General features: G+C 50.2%; 1 protein-coding gene across 1 annotated transcript in view; it reads left to right on the forward strand.

Annotated features, from left to right (window-relative positions):
* Window positions 1-21,622, forward strand: part of LOC147683095 (disintegrin and metalloproteinase domain-containing protein 9-like) — a 2,555,772-nt gene that overhangs the window by 394,942 nt on the left and 2,139,208 nt on the right. The window lies entirely within an intron of this gene.

Genomic DNA, 21,622 nt, shown 5'->3' on the forward strand with positions numbered 1-21,622 from the left:
TTTGGGAGACCCTGCCAAGTTTGGTACTTTTATAAAACAGTGCCAATTGCATTTATTGTGCATGGCATCCTGCTTCCCCACTGAACAAGCTAAAGTAGCATTTGTGTTGTCATATCTAGGGGGAACGGCTGCCATTTGGTCTATCCCATTAGTGGAGCGAAATGACAGTTTATTATATAACTAAAAAGAGTTAAAAAATTCATTATGTAGATTGTACGAGAGGCATTCATTTATTCGATCCGTAGATTCTGAACTCTTTATTTTTTTGATTTCTTTTTATTAACAATAATCGGCAGTAAATATACATTACAGTGACACTGTCAATCTGATCAAGCACCTTCAAATTTGACACTTTTAGGACAAATCAAGGAGAAAGCAAGTCATCGAGGGCTAGTGGTTGCGGTGGGGTACAAATGTTTCCTCTGTAGGAATTCCATGGCCCCCATATCCGGGACCATTTCTTAGGCAGCCACGAGCCATTTAAACAGTTTTTTTGCGGAACATGCACCAGTCCATAGTAGTCTTCCATTCATTCAGAGTAGGAGGGGTGGCTGCCCCCCAAGCCTGGGCTATGTTCCTATGTTCCAAGTGCGGTCCACTACGTTTGGTGTGTGTTTAGATCAGTTAGCTCTCATATGTTGAGCAAACATATATGCGCCTCCGGGAGTAGGGGGATTCTCAGGACCGCCCCCACCACACCATGACTCTCCCTCCAGTAGGACTGGATGAGAGAGCATTCCCAAATGATGTACAGGAACGTGCCCAGCTGGCCACACCGTCTACGACAGTCCCCAGTGGGTGCCCTCCCCATTAGAACTAGTCTTGGCCCCATCATGTATATTCTATGCAGGATTTTGAGTTGAACCATTCGCAGTCTTGCTGGGATGGCGACCACTCTGGGAGAGGACACAGCCTCCTACCAGTCTTCGTCGTCCAGTTCAATAACGTCCGCCACCCATTTTTGTCGAAGCAGTGCAAGAGGGTCGTCCATGTTATGAGTTAATTATTGTAAATCCGTTAAATAGTCTTCTCTGGGAGGTGTCCATCCATCTATTTTCCTACTTTCCTGTCTAAAGGCCTTGGGCGGGCCGGGGGGGGGGGGTCGGGGGGACGGAGGACGGAGGACATCTGGAGGAACCCGTGGAAAAGGCTGAGCTTAAGCATGCCGCATTTGTCTGTAGCGAAAATGTTCTGAGTCAGCCTGCTCATGTTGTTCCTGTAGGGAAGTGAGTGTTTTTATGTCTCCCTTTTCCCAAATATCTTGGCTGTGGGAGATACCAATCATATCCCACTTGTCGAATCCCTTTGTCTGCCACAGGTTGCCCAGTTTTGCGGAATCCCATAAGGGGGTGGCCAATGTCAGTTTACCCTCTAATCCCAGAGATCTGTTGGCAGCGTGCCAGACGGTTATCGAGTGCCCGGTGGGGCCCATCAGTGGAGGTCGAACTGGTTTGGAGTACAATGCTCTATTGTAGTTCCCACCTGGCAGAAGCCAAGATACTGAACTCTTGAATCTGAAACAAGGTTCTAAAGATCTGATGACTTACATATCCACCTTCAATAGGTTAGTGGCTGAGGCAGAGTGGCCAGAGGCCAAATGGTGTGTTCTTTTTTTACAAAGGGCTAAAAGATTAACTAAAAGGCATATTGGTCAAGTAGTGGATCCCCCAGAGTCCTGTAATGCTCTGATCCACCTCGTAGTCCAATTAGATCATCAGTTGCAGAAGAGAAGACAATAGAAAGGGTTTCTTAAACCTAAATTTGGCATGTATAAGGACAAGAAGGCAGAACCTGAACGACTTACAAAAGAACCTTAGCCTACGCAAATAGGTATTATTAGAGGCCCTCTGAGTGATGGAGAGAGACAGCATTGCAGGAATAAGAAGTTGTGCACATATTGTGAGAAACAAGGGCCCTTCTTACGTGACTGCCTAGTAAAACCAAGACATTATAGGTATTTAGGAAACTGGTGAGACCGAAGTCTATGGAGACAAGCTCTTCGGTTAGATCGGGATTAATAGTCTCTGAACTCCTGGCTCAAAATCATGCTTTGTCCTCTCTCCATTTTTTCTTGGTAAAATCGCAATTACTATCGGGAGATTAGTCCATTGACTTCCGAAATATGATTGACTCTGGCGCTACAGGGAATTTTATTGACATGCACTAGATTAAATGCATAGAACTCCCTGTGGTACCTAATACAGTGTACATAAAATAGAGACCACTGACGGGAGTAACATAAAATCGGGCCCTGTTACCCGTGCTACTGCTGTATTGGAACTCATTAGGCCTGACCAGCATAGAAAAACGGTTCAGTTTCATCTCATTTACTCACCTCAGTTCCAAGCAATTTTAGGCGTTCCTTGGCTAATGCACCATAATCCGGACATTGATTGGAGAAACAATTCTTTGTCTTTCTCTTCCGAGTTTTGCAAGCTCCATTTCAATAAGGAACCAGTAATACAAAAAGACATCGCTCTACTTGTAGAATCTAATGTACCTGATATGCCTACCTGTTAAGATTTGGCAGAGGTGTTGGTTAAGTAAAAGGCTTCTCTACTGCCACCTTACTGGCCTTATGACTGTCATATTGAACTGATTACAGGAGCATGAATTCTGTGTAGTCTGATGTATGCCCTAAACGAAAAAGAAAATATCTGAGTGAATATCTGGACGAGATGCTTAGGATAAGGTTTATCCATGATTCACGTCCCCTGTTTATTCTCCTCTCTTCTTTATCCCAAAATGGAAGGGAGGTCTCATATGTTGTATTGAAAAACGCGCTTTCAATGACATAACCATTAATCCTTGTTATCCTCTGTCACTCGTTCAATCGTTCCTACTATGCTAACATTTTTACCAAATTGGATTTGACGGGAGCATGTCATTTTGTGAGGGTACAAGAGGGCGATAAATGTAAGACAGCATTTTGCGAAAATTTGGGCTAGATGAATATCGTGTGACGATATTCGGCCTTTGTAATGCCCCTGTCGCCTTTCAATTTTATATTAATAAAGCCTTGAGAGACATGTTGGACTGATTTGCTATAGAAAATATAGATGACATTTTGGTATTTTCTTCTATAATCACAGAACATGTAGGACATGTGATGGCTGTGTTGGAACACTTAAGAGAGAATCACTTATATGTGGAGCTGGATTAATGTGAGTTCCACACATCAAAGGGGACCTTTTTGGGCCTTGTCTTATCTTCTGAGGTAGTTCCAGTGGATCAAAAAAAGATAATGGCCATCATGCGTTGGCCTTCCCCATCTTCTGTATAAGTAATACAGAGCTTCCTTGGCTTTGCCCACTTTTATAGGCGCTTTATTGATAATTTTGCAGCTCTGGCGACTCCCATTACTAAGCTGTTGAAAAAGGTGGTTTCTTAAAAGTCTTTACTAAACAAAAATAAATTGTTACTGCCCCTATTTTAAACATCCTGATTCATCTCAATAGTTAAAGCTAATGCATCTAAATTTGCCATTGGGAGAATCCTGTCACAAAGAGATAAGGAAACTGGCAATTTACATCCTGTGGCCTTTTAGTCTCATAAATTGAATTCCACTAAACAAAACTATTCTGTGGGAGACAGGGAATTTCTCGCCATAAAACCCGCCTTTGAAGAGTGGCGCCAGTATATGTTGGGTGCACTGCATACATTTACCATTCTTACTGACCATAGGAACTTAGTTTTTAGGTTTAAAGTATTTTATTTAGTGCAACATACATGGACAAACATACAGAAGGTATGAGGCATCAGTTCAGTACGGACAAGGCCGCTCCCACAGCGTTATATCTGCAAAGGATAGTTCGATCGTGGGCCAGTCCGCGGCGGCCTTAAAGGATATGCATTGTTGCAGTGTTAAATTACATTCCCTTCTCAAACTCCCCCCCCCCCAAACCCCAACTCCCAACTCCCCATTTCCCCTGCCCCGCCCACCCATCGTCCAGTGCACAGGTCTTTTCCGGGCCATCTACCTAGGTCGCCCTTAGCGAGAGAGGTGGATCCCTTATTCATTCAGGAGGTCGGTGCAGCAGGGTTTGTGAGCCTCAAGAGGCGAGGGTATTTGGGACAGGTCAGTTCCTTGAATTCAGTGAGCAGCAGAGAGTGGAATGGTTGCCAAAGATCGTTAAATTGCTCTATATCCCCCGCTACTGTGAGTGATAATTTTTCCATGCCGAGTGCATGCCATAATCTATGTAGCCAGCCCGTGAGAGAGGGTATCGTGGTACTGCTGAACCCAGTGCGATAGCTATCTGTCTGCCCCTGCGTGATCTGAGGGGATACATCAACCCATTTGGGAGCCCTAACAGGGTATAGGCGGGGAAGCGTGGCAGTTCTGTGTTGAAATGGGAATCGATTTCGTCCAACACTTCCTTCCAGTAGGGCTCTAGAAGCGGACAGTCCCATAGAATGTGTGTCAGTGTGCCTCGGTGTCCACACCCTCTCCAACATGTGTCCTCCTTGATACTGTCCATTTCATGGACCCGCTCCGGCGTATAGTACCAGTAGGTAGAGACCTTAGTCAGCGTGTCAGTGAGACCCATGTGGTATGCTGAGTGTCTTGCCCTGTAAGATATCTGCTCCCATTCCTTGTGGCTCAGTGTCCTGCCCAGCTCCCGTTCCCAGCGCGCTCTTCCCGGGTTATAGAGGTGCGAAGAAAGTGGTTGCAGTAGCCTATAGAGATCTGTGATAATTTCGAGTCTGATGTTTGTGTCAGAAGCCATTTCTCGTATGGGAGGAGTTGTCTATCGGCCGACTCCCGTACCTGTGGGTGTAGTGCCCAGTGGCGAGCCTGCATATAGCGGAGTCTTTCAGATTCAGGCAATGAAAATTCCTGTCGATAGTGCGGGAAGGGGATGATTCCTTCTGGGTCCGGGTTGTCCACCAGCGGTGTAAGTGGTGACAGGAACGTGGTGAGATTATGTGCGAGGTTGGTGGCGTCCCAGACCCGCAGGGGTATTCTGGTGACAAAGGAGGCATACAGATTTGCGGGCCGGTGAGGCCGGCGTAGAAACGGGACTTCCTGCAGGGGTCGGCCTGCCACTGCCTGATCCTGGAAGAGCCAATGCTTATCTGACTCCCACCTGCTCTATTCTACCAGATAGCGTAACTGTGCTGCTTGGAAGTACTTACGAAGATCCGGTATTCCTAGCCATCCTGCCTCTGGGGCTAACATGGAGAGAGTCCTGCGCATTCGGGGCTTCTTGCCTTGCCAGATAAAGTGCGAGAGGTCTGCTTGGAGCTGTGGGATCCACCCGACCGGTGGCTGGAGCGGCAAGGCCCGGAACAGGTAAAGAACCTGGGGTAGGACCGTCATTTTGACGGCAGCTATTCTGCCTAACCAGGAAAGAGTGCCACGATTCCATCGCCCCAGTTCCTCCCGGATCTTCTTGCCCAGTGCGCTGTAGTTAGCCGTCACCATGGCTGGCAAGGTAGGGGCCAGCTGGATCCCCAGGTAAGGCACCAACTCCGACGACCAGAGCATGGGGAATTGGCCTTGTAGGTGAGCTCTAGTGGCCGGCGTAAGGGAGATATCCAGAGCCACAGATTCCCCATATTTATTTTAAAACCTGCGACTGCACTAAAGGAGTCCAGCTCCTCGATGGAAGCCGGCAGGGCCGTCCGGGGCTCGTCTAGCGATAGTATGACGTCGTCCGCGTAGAGGCTAATGGTGTGCGTAAAGCCCCCGAACCGCACCCCCGTCGCCGCCGGATTGTTACGCACCCGTTGGGCGAATGGTTCCATATAGAGGGCGGAGAGCAGTGGCAAGAGTGGGCATCCCTGCCTAGTACCTCTCTCGATGTTGAAGCTGCTTGAACTATAACCATTCACTCGCACCACCACATTCGGTAATCTGTAGCAATTAAGGATCATGGAGCGGAACTTGTCTCCCATGCCCGCCTTCATCAAGGCCTGTTTGAGATAAGGCCAGTGCACTCGGTCGAACGCCTTCTCAGCATCCACCGCCAGCATTCTCTCTCCTGGAATCCGAGAGGCCTTCTCCAAGAGGTGAACAATCCTCTTGGTATTGTCCACCGTCTGCCTCCCTGGAACAAATCCCGCCTCGTCCGGATCTATAAGACCGGGTAGGTGGGGTGCTAATCGGGCCGTAAGGATCCCAGTGTATAGTTTTAAATCCACATTCAAGAGGGATATCGGCCTGTAAGAGCCGCAGTGCTTCCGGTCTTTCCCGGGTTTGGGGATAACCATGAGTGAGGCCCGCAGGAGGTCATGGCCCCCGAAGCAGCGAATGAGTTAAAAAGGCGGGTGAGAATCGGGGCTAGTGTCGTAAAGAATGTTTTATAAAAAAGCGAAGTATTCCTGTCCGTTCCCGGTGCCTTGCCATGCTTGAGCCTGGCGATGGCAGAAATTACTTCCTCTATTCGGATTTCCTTATCTAGTTGCTCCGCCTGCAAGGGGTCCAGGGAGGGCAGGGTGATCGAGTCCAAGTATGTGGACGTCGCAATTTCATCCGGCGGGTCTCCGGTATATAGATCCGCATAAAATCTGCGGAACGTTTCAGCTATATGGGCGTCTTCGGTCACCACCGCACCCGTGGGGTCAGATCTCTTTCACTAGCTGACTCTGATGCGCCACCCGGAGCCTATTGGCCAGCAGTCTGCCACAGCGGTCCCCACCTGTGTAGTATGTGTGGGGCAGGAGTAATGCAGCGTACTCTGCGCTGTCCAAATCTAGAGCCGCCAAGAGTTTCCTCGCCTCCTTAAGCTGCTTCCATATTCTGGGGGCCCCCGTCCTGCGGTGCATCTGTTCGAGCTCGCGGACCCGCTGGGTGAGTTCATCCCTCTTGGCCTGTCGTTCTTTATTTTCCGCCGAGGAGATTGCCAAAACTTCCCCCCTAAGGACTGCCTTCAGGCCTGCCCACTGCGTTGCTAAGGTGGTGTCAAGGTTGTCGTTGTGGGACAGGTACTCCCGGATCGCTCCCTCTATGCGGTCCACCACTGCCTTCCTGTGTAGCAAGGTGCTGCGGAGGCGCCATGTTCTGGGAGGACCAGCCACCGGTGGTAAACACAAAATGGCGAAGACCGGGGTATGGTCCGATAAGGACATGACTCCCAAATCCGACGAAGAGACCAAGGCCCGCACCGGAGTTGTGACCAGGAGATGGTCTAGTCTCGCGTACGTCTTATGGGCAGGGGAGTAGTACGAATATCCCCTGTCATTGGGATGCATGTGCCGCCAGAGGTCGTGTAGGTCTACGTCTGACAGCTGCGCCTTACACCCAGCCGAGAACTCCCCGACCTGCGGGGAGCGTAGCGCGGATCTATCCATGGCCGAGTCAAAAACCATATTAAAGTCTCCCCCAATGATAACATGTCTATCCTGTGAAGCAGTAACGTCTACAAGTGCTGACTGCAGGAAGCGATCTTGCTGTTCATTGGGGCTATACAAGGACCCAACTGTAAAAGCGATTCCTCCAATCCTAAACCGGTATGTTAACAGCCGACCTTTGTGTTCTGCGTGCTTGTGAAGGATTTCCCCTTTAAAGTGTCTGGCCACCAGGATTGCCACCCCGCCGTCTTAGTAGTGCTAGAAGAGAAAAACTGTGTAGGGAATTTATGCGAGCGCAGCCTGTGAGTGTCTCGTGAAAGCAGGTGTGTCTCTTGAAGGAGACATACGTCAGGTTGAGTGTTCTCCAGGAGAGACAATACTGCCCGCCTTTTGACTGGATTGTTGAGGCCCCTTACATTAAGGGTCACCACCTTAAAAGTGCCGGGAGGCATAGGAGAAGGTGTAAGCGAAGGCGTAGTTTCGCCGCCCGGACAAGGCAAGGTATATGAGTGCCGCTGAAGCTGCTAGGACCTGCATAGTACTCTGGACGACCCCCCCCCCTTCCCTGCCAACTCCCCAGCCCCTACCCAAAACTCCCCGTCCCCCCCTCCAACCCTCTCTCCCCAATCCAAACCCAAAACTACCCCAACAACCCCCCTCCCCTCTATCCCATCCCACCAACTGTTTCCAGAACCCCATTGCCCCAGTCCAGTCCTCAGTGGACAAGTCTGTGGAAAGTTACTTAAGTGGACGTCCAGCCACTACACACCCACCCGCCGCCCCCCCTCCCCCGGACCCCCAAACCTGCATTGTTGAGTAAGCTGTGTCGATCTCCCCCCGGAGTTCATTCAGGCCGTCAGAGCAATATCCCCAGATGCCTTGTCTCTGGCCACTTCCTGGACCCCGTTGGCCATTTCCGCTCATATGGTGGGTGAGTCCGGTCGTGCGGAAGATGTAGAGGATCGCCGTGGAGGGATCGTTTGCCAGCCGTCTCTGGTAATGCGTCGTCGGCGAGGGGTGGGTGCAGCGTCATCCGTCGCGGTGATTCCAAGCACTCCACAGGTGTCCTGGAGGGAGCAAAGCTGATGCAGAGTTCCGTTCCACCTAAAGATGAGGCGGAAGGGATGGCCCCAAGAGTACTGCGTATTGTGGTCTCTCAGGAAGTCCGTTGCTATTTTGAATGCTTTACGCTTCTGGAGTGTGATCACCGATAGATCCTGAAAGAGAGCGACCTGGTGTCCCCGGAAACGCAGGGACTGCCGCTGTCGTGCCTCGCGAAGGATCCGCTCCTTCAAAGAATAGTCTGGTAGGAAGGCCAAGATATCGGGGATGGCGCCGAGGCTCGACGCGTCGGGCCCACTCAATGCGCTCTGTCAATTCTGATAGGGAAGTCATCCGGCTCCCCTAGTATCTCCCTGAAGAGGTCTCTTAGATACCCAGCAACGTCCTCACCCTCTTCCCTAGATGGAATTCCCCGGACCCGGATGTTATTGCGACTGGGCCGATTCTTGAGGTCTTCATTGTGCACTTGGAGGTCAAGTTGTTGATCCCTTAATCGCAGCACCTCCTGTTGCAGCTGCGTAATCTCCTCGTCTCGACTGTGTCCAGCTTCCTCCACAGTAGTCACCCTCTCGCCCAGGCTATCGACCTCTCTCCGCACCTCCCTAACCTCTCCAGCCACTTCTTGCTTCAGTGCGTGAAAATCTTCCCTAAGCGAGCTGAAGAGAGACTCCAAGAAAGATCTAGTTACTGGAGGTCCCCCCCCACAGTCCCCTGGGAGCCGCTTGAGGGGCCTGGTGAGAGCTGTCCCTTATCTTGTTTCGCAGGGCCTCTACTCAGCATTTCTGGTAATGTCTGTTCTCCTTTCTTGCTCCCTCTGTTGCCAGCCATACTTCAAGCGGGGGTTGCACACCAAGTGGCTTGCTAACCAGTTGGTCATCCACTCTAAGCAAATAAAGTTCCGGGACCTCCACCTGTCCGGCGAGCCGGCCATTCGCAGCGCCCAGATCTGCAGCAATACGCCCAGGTGTCCCAGTGGTCTGCTCACCTCCGCTTCCGTACACCTGTGCGCTCCTGGTCCTCAGGCATAGGGAGGCAGATGGCACCAACCCCCAGGGCAGTCGCGGGAAGAGGCCCCCAGTGTCGCCCTCTCAGCATTTGCCGTGTTCGTTTTCGCTCCGGGCACCTGGTGCTTCAAGCGCCCACTACTGGAGGGCGGATCCAACTCGAGCGTTCCCCTTCTCAGCCGCAGTTATCCCCAGGTCGCTCCTGTCGTCCACAGACCCTAGGTCTCCTGGCTAAGTGGGTCGGTGCGCCATCACCTCTGGTGATCGTAATGCGTGCCATCCAGGCCTCAGGCTTGCATGGGAGGCGTCGCCATGTCCACCGACCGGTAGGTGTTGTCCGCCAGTAATGTTAGGGCACCCTGCACCCTCGGATGCACTGACTCGGTGATCGGGGGTCTCTAGGCCGATTCCGGCAGGGTCGGGTCCGGCCCGTGCAGTCAATCCGGGCCCGCCACGTCTGCTGGACGGTGCACTGGTATGGCACCCGAGGCCTATCTGTTCTTTATAGGCCTCCTCGCCTTCCAGCTGCGTTCCGCGGCTGGGGCCGCTCCGCCAGTAGGCCTCGTACTCGGCCTCATGCGCAGCACCAGCGCGGGGATCTGTGCCAGTGCAGCCGTTCCTCGCCCTCTGCCGATCGCTCACCACCTACGCCACCATGCGTAGCGGCAAGACACGGCCTCTCTGCGGGGCCGTCCGCACCTCGATGTAAGTCTCTCCGTCGAAGCCCGGCCCCACCGCAGTGCCGCCGTGTCCCCGGCCTCGCGTAGTAGCCTGCGCCGGTGCCCTCGGTCCAAGTCCTCCGCCTCCAGGCACCGGGCGCTCCTACACCGCCGGTCGTCGCTGAAGTCTCAAGAGGGTTCCGCTCTTCACCACCGGTCGGGCTGCCCCACTTCAAGACGTCTCCGGGCCGATTCGACCCTCGCGGCCTCGGTGTTTGGCCGTTTCGCCGAGCCGCCTCTGCCTCCGGCCTCACCCCCGGAGCTCCTCCGCAGCGGCCTCGGAAGCTATCAGCACTCCGGTCAGTGTTGCTGGACGCCCCCTCAACCACCAAAACAGATCCCCAGCCGTTTTGGGGGGAGATCTGCAGATAGTGGCGGTTCAGGGGTTCGGGTTTACGGGAGCTCGCAGATAGTGCGACCGCTCACTCCGCCATCTTGGCCACGCCCCCAACTTAAAGTTTTTAAAGGCTGCTAGAGCCCTTTCTATGAAACAATTGCACTGAACACACTATTTCAGTGATTTTATAATATAATTTCAGGAAGGCAAAAGGCATGGAAAAGCAGATGCTTCACCGCGTTATGGCTATGATGAAATGTAGCCTACCATTGATTATCTCTTTATCATTGCTGTTGTGCAATATCACATGTACGCTGATGACACACAACTATACTTTAAGATCTATACCCTATAAGACATCAAATTGCTTAACACAACACATGGGAATACCCAGACATGGCTGGCAGAAAACCATCTCAAATTGAATGCCCTCAAAACCAAATTCCTCCTAATCCCCCCCACCCGCCCAAGTCCCAATAATGCAAGACTGGATCAAACATCTTACAGCACTCAACGGTCAACCAACCAGCGAAATCACTGGAAATAACTCTTGACAGTAACCTCAATATGCAAAAACACATCAGCAACGCAACAAAAGGAGCAAACTACAAGATAAATACACTGAGGAAGCTGAAACCTTTCCTGCCAGACAACAACTTCAAGCAGGCAGTACAAGCTCTAGTTATCCCTAGAGTGGAGTACGGAAGTGTCTCTCTTTGTGGTCTGTCCAAAGCTACAACGGCACCTCTAAGAGCTTCAATCAATGCTGCAGCGAGACTCATCACTGGTTCTAAAAGAAGTGCCTACATCACCCTGGACCTAAAATCCTTGACTTGGCTACCTCTGGAAGCCAGAATTAATTTAAAAATAGCCTGTATGTAAAGCCATGCATCACAAGGCACCCAGCAATCTGGCACAGCAACTGACGATCTCTGGTGGGATCAGATCCTTAAGAAGTGTGGAAAACCTGTTACTGAAACCGCAAAGATTCAACTAGAAGAAAACATATAGCCGAACCTTTTCAGAGATGGCGCCCATAATCTGGAATGCCTTACCCCCAGAAACCAGACTTAATTCCTCTACTGCATCTTTCAAAAAGGAAGTAAAATCGATTCTCATGGCCAAATTCACCTGAGCATGGTCGAAAGAAATTTTGAGACCAAAAGTACCCTCACTACTATCCTTATTATGACAAGGGACCATCCAGGCATCCTAGACATTATATCTACCCTTTACCTGACTCACTGGGATAGTTTTGTGATATACCTTACTACTGTGCTTTTACAAGATGTTATGTGTACGAGCTTTGACTTGCATTTAACTGATGTGTAAAGAACTTTACTTGCTGTAAAGTGCTCTGATATCCGCAAGGGTCTTGTTTGCGCTCTATAAAACGCTAAAAATAAATCAAATAAAAAAAGCATAAGAACGAATTTCGGGGGCCATATGTTCAGAGGAGGCGGTTTTGAGTGAGGTGTTTCAAGCACACAGTTGCAAAGAGGATGAGGAACTGTAACAGAAACACACTGGGGTAAGCGTGCAAGACCTTTTTTTATATCCAAGGGGGTTTGGTGATTTCCACAAAACCTTTGCAACAACAAGCTCTTCAATGGTGCCCACTCATGTTATCTGGGCATTCAGGTTACACGAAAACCATTTACCTTCTCAGAAAATCCTTTTGGTGGCCCACTATGGTTCAGGATACCAACCAGTACATTCAACAATGTCATGTCTCTGCTCAGAGTAAAAGTTCTCACTAAGTCGCAGCTTGGTTATTGACTCCCATGCCAACTCCCCTAACCCATGGCATTCCATTTCCATGAACTTTATTTTAGAGTTACAACAACCACTCGAGGGTTCACCGTCATACTGATTGTTGTGGCTATGTTGAAAAAATGTCACACTTCTAGGGGGGCGTGGCCGGCAGTCGAACAAAATGGGTATGGCCTAGTGAAGCTCCGGACCTCCACAACATTCCCCATCCATCCGAACACTCATCCGAGGCGGTGAGCAATACTACACATTAGCCAACGGGACCGGAAAGCAGCGAGCACCGACTCAGCCTGGTTTGATGTTTGCAGCCTTGAAATTGCCTAAGATTGACCATCTGCAACGTATGCGGTTTGCCCTTCTGAACAGAAACTGGGGCCTCGGGTGATCTGCTGGCCCGGGGACACGACGACTCGTCCCGCGCCTCCAAGTGCAACAAGGTGTTGTTGGCAGCCCTGGGCAGGGTCCATGATGGTGAGCCCTTGTGGGAGATACCGGAAATCATAAGTGCCGGAGTCTCCAGTGGTGAAATGATCAGCAGAGCCTGATCGCCGGATGCGTTGCTCCTGTGGTAAAAGGAAGAAAGAGGGTGCCTTACTGTGCCAAAACGAGAACCAGTAGTGGCGTGATCGTACATTCCTGAAGGTACCTGCCCCATTATACAGTGCCTCCTCTGTGTCCCAGCGCGACTACGGGTGGCATCAGCACCTCTGTAGCAGCCGTCCCGCGCACCTGGACCTCTGGCTGCAGCCTCTAAGACTCCTCCCCATCAGGCGCAATATTCATTGACAGCCCTTCTGCCCCCCTCCTTGACGCAACCAGTTAACTGGCAGAACAATAAGCAGCCAGTTTGGGGGTAGGAAACCCGCCAGGCCGCGTGTGCTTCCTATACACACTGCCATGCGGCGGTAAGTACTAACACCTGAGTTGTCGCAAAGCCAACTGCTCAATTGTTATCTGGTGGCGTGGGAGGGTGGGGTCAGCGTTGGGTGCACCTGACAAAGCTTGACAAATACGCCTGGACCAACCGAAACATGCGGCGGGGCCCACCCGGGATCACACAGGAAAACCAAACGAGGAAGTCACACTTCAGGATATCATGTCCACGCTTAATAAGGTGCACTCCTCCCCCGAGTCAAGGATAGACACTGTGGCGACAGAACTCACGCTAATAAGGACAGATTTTCACAAACTTAGCATAAGAATATCGGAGGTGGAAACAACTACAGCTGGCCTCTCGGTGGACTCGGCTGCCCTCTAGAGACAAGTGACGCACTTGGAAGCCAAAAACAAAACCATGGCGGCAAAACTAGACAAATTTGAAGGCCGCTCCTGGCATAACAATGTGTGCATTTTGGGCGTGCCGGAGGGAATGGGGTGCCCCACCTTTGAGCTATTCGTGGAAGATCTAATCAAAAATCACTTGCAGCCTCGGAGTCTCTCACAGCACTTCTCAGTTGAAAGAGCCCACCGAGTCCCAGGAGGCCGCCCTAAAACGGTTTCACCTCCCAGACCCATTTTGGCCTGTATCTTCAATATCGGGGATCGTGACCTCATTCTGCAGACGACCTGAATAGCTCCCTCAGTGCAGTACGAACATAGCACAATCTCGTTCTTTCCCGATTACACAGCTTCAATAGCTAAACAAAGGCATACGTTTCTGGCAATCAAGAAAGAACTTTGTGGTTGTGACCTCAAAAACTTCATGATATTCCCCTTGAGGTTAAGGGTGGTGGCTGATGTAATGGTGAGGTTCTTCACGTCCCCAGAGGATGCCTAAGACTGGCTTGATGGGTGGCGGAAGGTCGCCAATTGTGGAAGATCCGGAAGAGAGAACGAGCGATGAGTGGCAGATGCACCTCAAACACAACTCATACGTGATGGCTCCAATATTGTCAACTAACTGGCAAGCATGCTAGAATTTCTTTCGGCGTTAGAGCCTCAGGCACTCTTTTACGAACTACAAAGTTTCCCAGAGGGATATCTAGATGGTGGCGAGATTCACCTGATCAATGTTCAAGACTCTGACGGCAGGGGACTCCCAGACCACTCCCTCCAAATGGTCCCTCGGATGACCACAGCTAACAACGCCATAGGCTGCACTGCCTTTGGTCACTATGCTGGGACTCTAGGAGGCTTGTGATTGACGCAGATGGCCCATGTACGATTGATGGAAACACTTCAACAGATAAGACATGGGGAATGGGGGGTGCCGGGATGGATCCTTCCCCCACAAAGGTATTGAACAATGGGAACTAGGCACTCTGTAAGGTTGGGGAGGCGGGTAGTTTTTAAACCGTCATGCAGGGAGGCAGGGAGGAGAGTGGGGCAATTGTTTTTTGTTTTCATTTTTTGTTTGTGTTTTCTATTGTTTTTTTGGATTTATGGTACAGCAATTTCATCTCAGTGTGAGACCGCTCCTTATACGTCACTTGCACAACTATGTCTTCCACAGTCCTAATGTCACACGTCACCTCACACCCTAACCCGGCTACTCCCCAGTCAAAACAGGTCCAAAACTTGCCCTTCATTTCCTGGAATGTGAATGGCCTAGGAGATAAAGTGCAGAGGGGCTTAGTGTTCCAAATTCTTAAGCGTAGAGTGGCTGCGGTAGTACTCCTGCAGGAAACCCACCTGGTAGGCACTACCTGTAAGTCCCTCGATAGATGGGGTTTCAAATTAATAGTGCATTCTGAATTTTCCACGGGCTCCTGAGGAGTCTGGATTTTAGTTAGGAAACAATCTCCCCTCCTGATTAAATGTACATACACCGATGACCATGGCCGCTTCGCAGCTGCAGAATGCCAACGGGAGGGACATTCGCTCAACATAGTTAGGGCCTATATTCCCCCGCACTTCACTCGGTAGGGCTTCCGGAGCTTGGAGCGTTTCTACTCCGTCTCCTGGGAGGAAAGCTAATACTGTGAGGTGACTTCAATGCAACTCTTAACACCGTCGCTGCTAGAGAGATTTTCCTCCTGTGCTGACTCTCCTTTATTGCCATTGTTCATGACGAGCTCAGCTCGTCATGAGCACAGGAGCACTGTACTGTATGACGAGCTGAGCTCGTCATGAGCATGGAACGGGTTAATGATGATCTTGACCGCACGCCTCTGCGTCTCCAACACCGCTCCCACTCCATTCTCACGGACTTCCTGGACACAATAGCCCTCGTGGATGTCTGGCAATCTCGCTTCCCACACGCAACCCAATACAGGTACCACTCCGGAGCACACAAGAGTCTTTCAAGAATAGATCATGTCCTGTCATCCGCAGATAATGTAGGGAACTTTGTAGAAATAACACATTTACCGCGAGGAATCTCGGATCACTCGCCCATGTCAGCCAAATTCACACTGAACACATCCACACACTGTCACATATTCCCAATCTACCCGGGCTCCCTCAAAAATCCCAAAATCTGGAAAGGCCTGTTCAAAGCCACAAAACACTATTTTAACGAAAATGTGTCATCGGTTTCCTCGCCCCTTACTCTTTGGGAAGCTTCCAAAACGGTGCCACGGGGACAGGCCATCTCTCTAATTGCAAACTATAAAAGGGAAAAGACGCACATGATCTCAATGCTTGGAACACGAGCTACAAGCACTAGAAATACAACACTCCCACGACATGTCCAACCACAATACACACCTACTCCAGCTCAAAAAACTGAAATACAAAGAATATTTATGGGAGGATGCTAAAACCTGATTGGCAGCCACACACCACATCTCATATGATGTAGGAGATAAAGCCGGCCGGCTACTGGCTTGGCTTGACAAACGGGAACGTGCGAGCCGCTGGATAGCAGAGCTTCGGCCTGCACCAGGTGTGCTCGTTACGGACCCCCAAGTCATAGTAGAAACATTAGCATGCCACTACACCAAGGTTTACTCCCCAGCAGTTTCTATTGAACAAGAGGAGGCAGAGCTGTTTCTCAAAGACATCCGTCTTCCCACGCTAGCGGAAGACGTCTCCAGGCTGTTAGAGTCAGAGCTCACTCCAGAGAAGCTAACATTGGTAATAGGAAGCATACAGTCCAGGAAAGCCCTGGGATCGAATGGCATTCCTATCGAACTATTTAAGAAAAGCGCAACCACTCTCACCCCTATCTGTTGGCTATGTACAATGCAAGCTTAGACAGAGGTGAACTGCCTAAAGATCAAAGAACGGCAATGATTGTGGCCGTGCATAAACCTGGTAAGCCAGCCCAGGACTATGCTTCCTACAGACCCATCTCCCTCGTCAACGCAGAAGGAAAGATCTTGGCAAAAGTTTTAGCAAATAAACTCACACCTCACCTCACTTCCCTGGTTCACCCTGACCAGTCAAGATTTATGCCTGACCGGAACACACCCTAAATTTAAGGCGACTCCACAGCGTCCTATGCCGTAAACATACGATACAGGAAGAAACTGTAATATTGTCCTTAGATGCCAGCATGGCCTTTGATACAGTTAAGTGGCCGTTCCTATTTGCAGTCCTCACGCGGCTTGGCTTCGGACCTGTGTTCTGTTCGTGGGTAAGACTGCTCTACACAAACGCTCTGGCGCATGTAGTGGCAAACGTACACATTTAGAAAGAATTCCCGTTAGTGCAAGGTACAAGAAAGGAATGCCTGCTCTCGCCACTGCTTTATGCACTGGTTTTAGAGCCGCTTGCGGCATGGATACGTCAAGACCCGGTTACTCGCGGCCTCCGCTGGATGGAGGGCTGTGAGGATCGCATATCTCTATATGCCGATGATATCCTCCTACATCTAGCTTCCCCTTAGCGTTCCCTACATAGCATTCTAAATATATGCGAGGCCTATGGAAAGCGATCAGGTTACATAATTAATTGGAGAAAATCCATATTGTACGTTCTCCAGTATTCAATCTTTCATAGATTCACATGCTTGTATCTTCCCCGTCGTCATGGTGGGAGTCTCCCGGTAAATAATAATCATAGCAGTAGAAGAAAAAACTGCCTGAAACCATAGAGTAGAGAAACCAGAGGGTAACCTCTCCTCCTCATTATGTGGCCCAAACTACAGCCAATCAGCAACCAGCCCCAGCCTACACCATTCCCAGCAGAGCCACCATACCTCAGATTTCTAACCGCCTTCGTGTGAGAAGGAGTCTCCCTGAGCTCTGCTCAGTTTTCTCTCTCTTCACTGAACTTTTGACCTTTGTCAGTTGGAATCAGGTACTATCTTTTTTCTTGTTAGAATTACTTCAGTCATAATGTCTGAAAGCTCTAAGAAGAGTCTTTTCAGAGCTTGTAGATCCTGTGGCAAGGCCAGACTTTTTTCTGAGGATCCTCACAAGGAATGCTTGTACTGCCTGTACCCCAAGCATATCCCTAAGGACTGCAAGTACTGCCGGAACTTCCCTCCCAAAACTCTGAGGGATAGGGAAGGGCGCCTCCTATTATGGCTTCAGAAAAGGAAGGTTCAAGACTCAGAATCTGAGGGAGAAGCCAAGGGACACACCTCTAAGAAGTTAAGAGGGTCCTCTGAGGAAAAGGGAGATGTGAGGCAAAAAGCAGGAAAATCCAAGGAAGGTGAACCTTCTACTTCACTCCCTCCAACTCCTCTCAAGCCTTCCTCAGAAAAGAAGGCTCCGTCGTCGCTTCCGTCGACAAAATCTGTTAAAAATGCAGTCAGATCGACGACGAGACCGTCGACGACGGCGGCGACGACCATCCCGTCGACGACGGTGGCGACGACCATTCCGTCGACGACGACCAGTCCGTCGTCGACGACGACAATCTCGACGTCGACAGTTTCGTTGACGTCGATGACAACGACGACTCGTCGACGGTGAGTGCTAGGTCTTCGTCGACGGCGAGATCTTCGTCGAGGAGCATCCCGTCGACGATCCCGTCGACGACCCCGTCGACGATCCCGTCGACGGCGAGTAAATCATTGAAGATGTCATCTCCAACGAAAATAACGTCGACTTACATTTCTGTTAAAAGGATTGCTCCGTCGACGGGGGTGTTGACGAGCAGAAAAGGAGAATTTTCCACGCCAAAGTTATCACCTCTGCTGCCCTCCACCATTCTGGATGGCCAGGAATCAGAGGAGGAAGGATCCTATGGAGCGGCGTACAGTCCTTCGCAGCTCCATATTAAGCATCAGGACACTGATGAGGAAGAACAACAGGAGGACTTTGCCTTTACAAACCGGCCGGTCAAGGGCCAGATGAGATACGAGTCTTTTCACCAGGCCTATCACTCTGATGATGAGGAGGAAGTGGATACGCCTGCGAGAGAAGAGGCAATGTCGGTGCCAATCTCTTTAATATCTGACTTAAGGAGTATGATAGACAGTTATTATCGTCGCTTTCCAGAAGATAATGCTTCAGCGGCCTCTGAGAAAGGCTCTCAACCTGTTAAAGAGACGCCTATAACTCAACCACCTCCCCCTCCTCGGAAGGAGGTTCAAAACGTAATTACGATTCGTGATGACCTGAATGAGTCTGATCATGAGGAGGAAGAAGGAGAAATTTCTCAGGATGAGGAAGTGGGAGACGAATGGAACCAGTATATTGCTCCAACGTCCCCGGCGTCACCCTTGCCTCAATCAAGCTCTCCACCAGAGGATATAGCCAGCTTTCATGACCTGATGGAGAAAGCGGCTAAAAGGTTCAAGCTTTCTATGCCAGTCAAGGAAAACGATTGTTTCCTTTACGACTTTAAGGAGTCCTCCAGGAAGTCGGTAAGAGCTATTCCGATCATTGAGCATATCTGGGAGGAAGGACTCAAACTGATGAAGAATCCAGCCTCAGTCCCAGCATCCATACCCAGGCTGGACAAGAAGTATTGTGCTGTAGAGAAGGCTCCAGCATGTCTTATTGGTCATCCTCGTCCAGACTCGGTGGTGACTCAAGCAGCCCAGAAGCGCTCCAAGAACCCGATGGCTACATGCGTGGCGCCCCCCGATAAGGAGGGCAAGAAGATGGATGGCATAGGTAAACGCTTTGCGGTCATGGCAGCGGCTTCCATCAAAGCTACCAACACAATGGCTCTGCTGAGCCGGTTCAATAGGCAGATGTGGTCGGACAGCGCGCCTTTCCTGTCGCACCTTCCGGAGGACAAGAAAGAGGAGGCAACTACCATTCTTCAAGATGGAGCCAGAGCAGCGTCGGAGTCCATAGATGTGGCAATGGACATATCGTCTATAGCCTTTCGCCAAATGGCCGGGGCGGTAACCCTGCGGAGGCAGGGATGGCTCAAGGCGACGTCTTTTCGACCGGAAGTCCAGTCTAAGATATTGGACATGCCATTTGATGGCGAAAGCCTCTTTGGAAAACAGATTGATGAGGCTTTACAGGGAATAAAAGCAGATACCGACACTGCTAGATCCTTGGGATCATTGCAACAAGGCCGTTATCAGTCCTTTCGCGGCCGAGGATCCAGAGGACACTTTCAACAACAACGTTCCTCTTATCAATCCAATCGGTACCAACCTTATAACCAGCAGGGTTACCGTCAGTACTCCTCCAACCAGCAATATCGGTCCTCAAACACTTCCTTCCAACAACAAGGAAGGAGAAAGTCCGCAGCCAGAGGGAAGCAAGACTCTGGTCGCAGACAGTGATGTTCCGCAGGCGCCTCCATTGCCGCTTCAGATCGACCAGTTCCACTACCTCTCTCAGTTTCTCCCGCATTGGCAGTCCATAACATCGGACAGATGGGTATTAGACATTATTACACAGGGTCACACCCTGGAATTCTCGCAAAGGCCTCCAAATCGTCCACCCCTCTGCAGAGTTCATCAACACCTAACGGCTCTCAAAGCAGAGGTCTTATCACTCATTCTGAAAGGAGCAATAGAGGAAGTACCACCAAACCAGCGGGGAACAGGTTTTTATTCACACTTCTTCCTTATAAGGAAAAAGCAGTCATCAAAATGGAGACAGGTGCTGGACCTCAGAGATCTGAGCACATACATAAAAAAGATTTCTTTCCGTATGCTATCCTTGCAGGAAATTCTGCTACTGCTTCGCAAAGGAGACTACATGGTCTCTCTAGACCTGCTGGAGGCATACTTCCACATTCCGATACACAAAAAGCACAAAAAGTATCTACGATTCATGGTGGCGGGGCGCCATTACCAGTTCAGAGTTTTACCTTTCGGTCTGAAGTCCGCCCCCAGAGTTTTCACGAAATGCATGGCCCCTATAGCGGCGCACTTAAGGCAGCAAGGTCTACAGGTGTTCCCATACTTGGACGACTGGTTAGTAAAAGGACCATCGTTCCAAGCAACGCAGAGATCTCTACGGAAGTGCACGGATCTCTTCCAAAGACTAGGTCTTCGGATAAACAAAGAAAAATCATCCTTTGTTCCGACTTGTGCTCTACAATTCTTAGGAGCAATCTTGAAAACACAAGAATTGAAGGCTTACCCTTCAGAGGAAAGAGTAATGAAAATCTTGAATCTGACTGCATCCCTAGCAGCAAAAAAGTTCACTTCCATCAGGAAATTCAAATCATTACTGGGAATGATGTCCTCTTGCATTCCGCTGATCCCCAACTGCCGTTTACAAATGAGACCGTTACAGGAAGCCCTGGACAAACAATGGGTCCAAGCCCTGGGTTCCTTCGACGACAAGCTGGTCATAACAAGTCAGATCAAGCGAGCAATGTCATGGTGGGGTATCAGGAGCAACCTAACAAAGGGCCTGTCATTCGAACCACAATCACCAAGCTACGTCATGACATCAGACGCTTCATTGCGAGGTTGGGGGGCTCATCTACAAGACCTGGAAATTCAAGGCCTTTGGTCTCCTCAAGAGGCGAAACGTCACATCAATCTCTTGGGATTGGAAGCAGTCTTCCTGGGCCTCCAGGCTTTCCTTCCCAGGATCCAAGGTTCATCGGTTTTAGTGCGGACAGACAGCACAACAACAATGTTTTACCTGCGCAAACAGGGTGGAACGAGATCAAAACCCTTGTCGATTCTGGCACAAAGAATCTGGAAATGGCTATTGTGTCAAAAAATAACGCTGCAAGTGGAACATGTTCCGGGAGTAGACAACACAAAAGCGGATCTGTTAAGCAGGTCATCCGACATTTGCCACGAGTGGGAAATCAGCCAGATCCAGCTGAATCGGATTTTCAAAGTGTGGGGCAAACCAGGTCTGGACTTGTTTGCAACTCAGAGCAACAAAAAATGCAGTCATTATGCCAGCAGGTTCCCTCAGCAGGGTTCGAGGGGGAACGCTCTTCACCTCCGATGGACAGGGATGTTTGCCTATGCCTTCCCTCCCTTTCCCTTGATTCCCAGACTACTGAGGAAAATGAGATCAGAACCTTGCCAGATAATACTGATAGCCCCGGCATGGCCGAGGCAGTTTTGGTATACAGAGCTTCTGCAGTTGTCGGTAGAACCGAGAGTACAGCTCCCGATAACCAGAGATCTGATTTCCATGAACAGAGGCCAAGTA

Source organism: Lissotriton vulgaris, chromosome 11, assembly GCF_964263255.1.
Source record: "Lissotriton vulgaris chromosome 11, aLisVul1.2, whole genome shotgun sequence".
NCBI classification, from domain to species: domain Eukaryota; kingdom Metazoa; phylum Chordata; class Amphibia; order Caudata; family Salamandridae; genus Lissotriton; species Lissotriton vulgaris.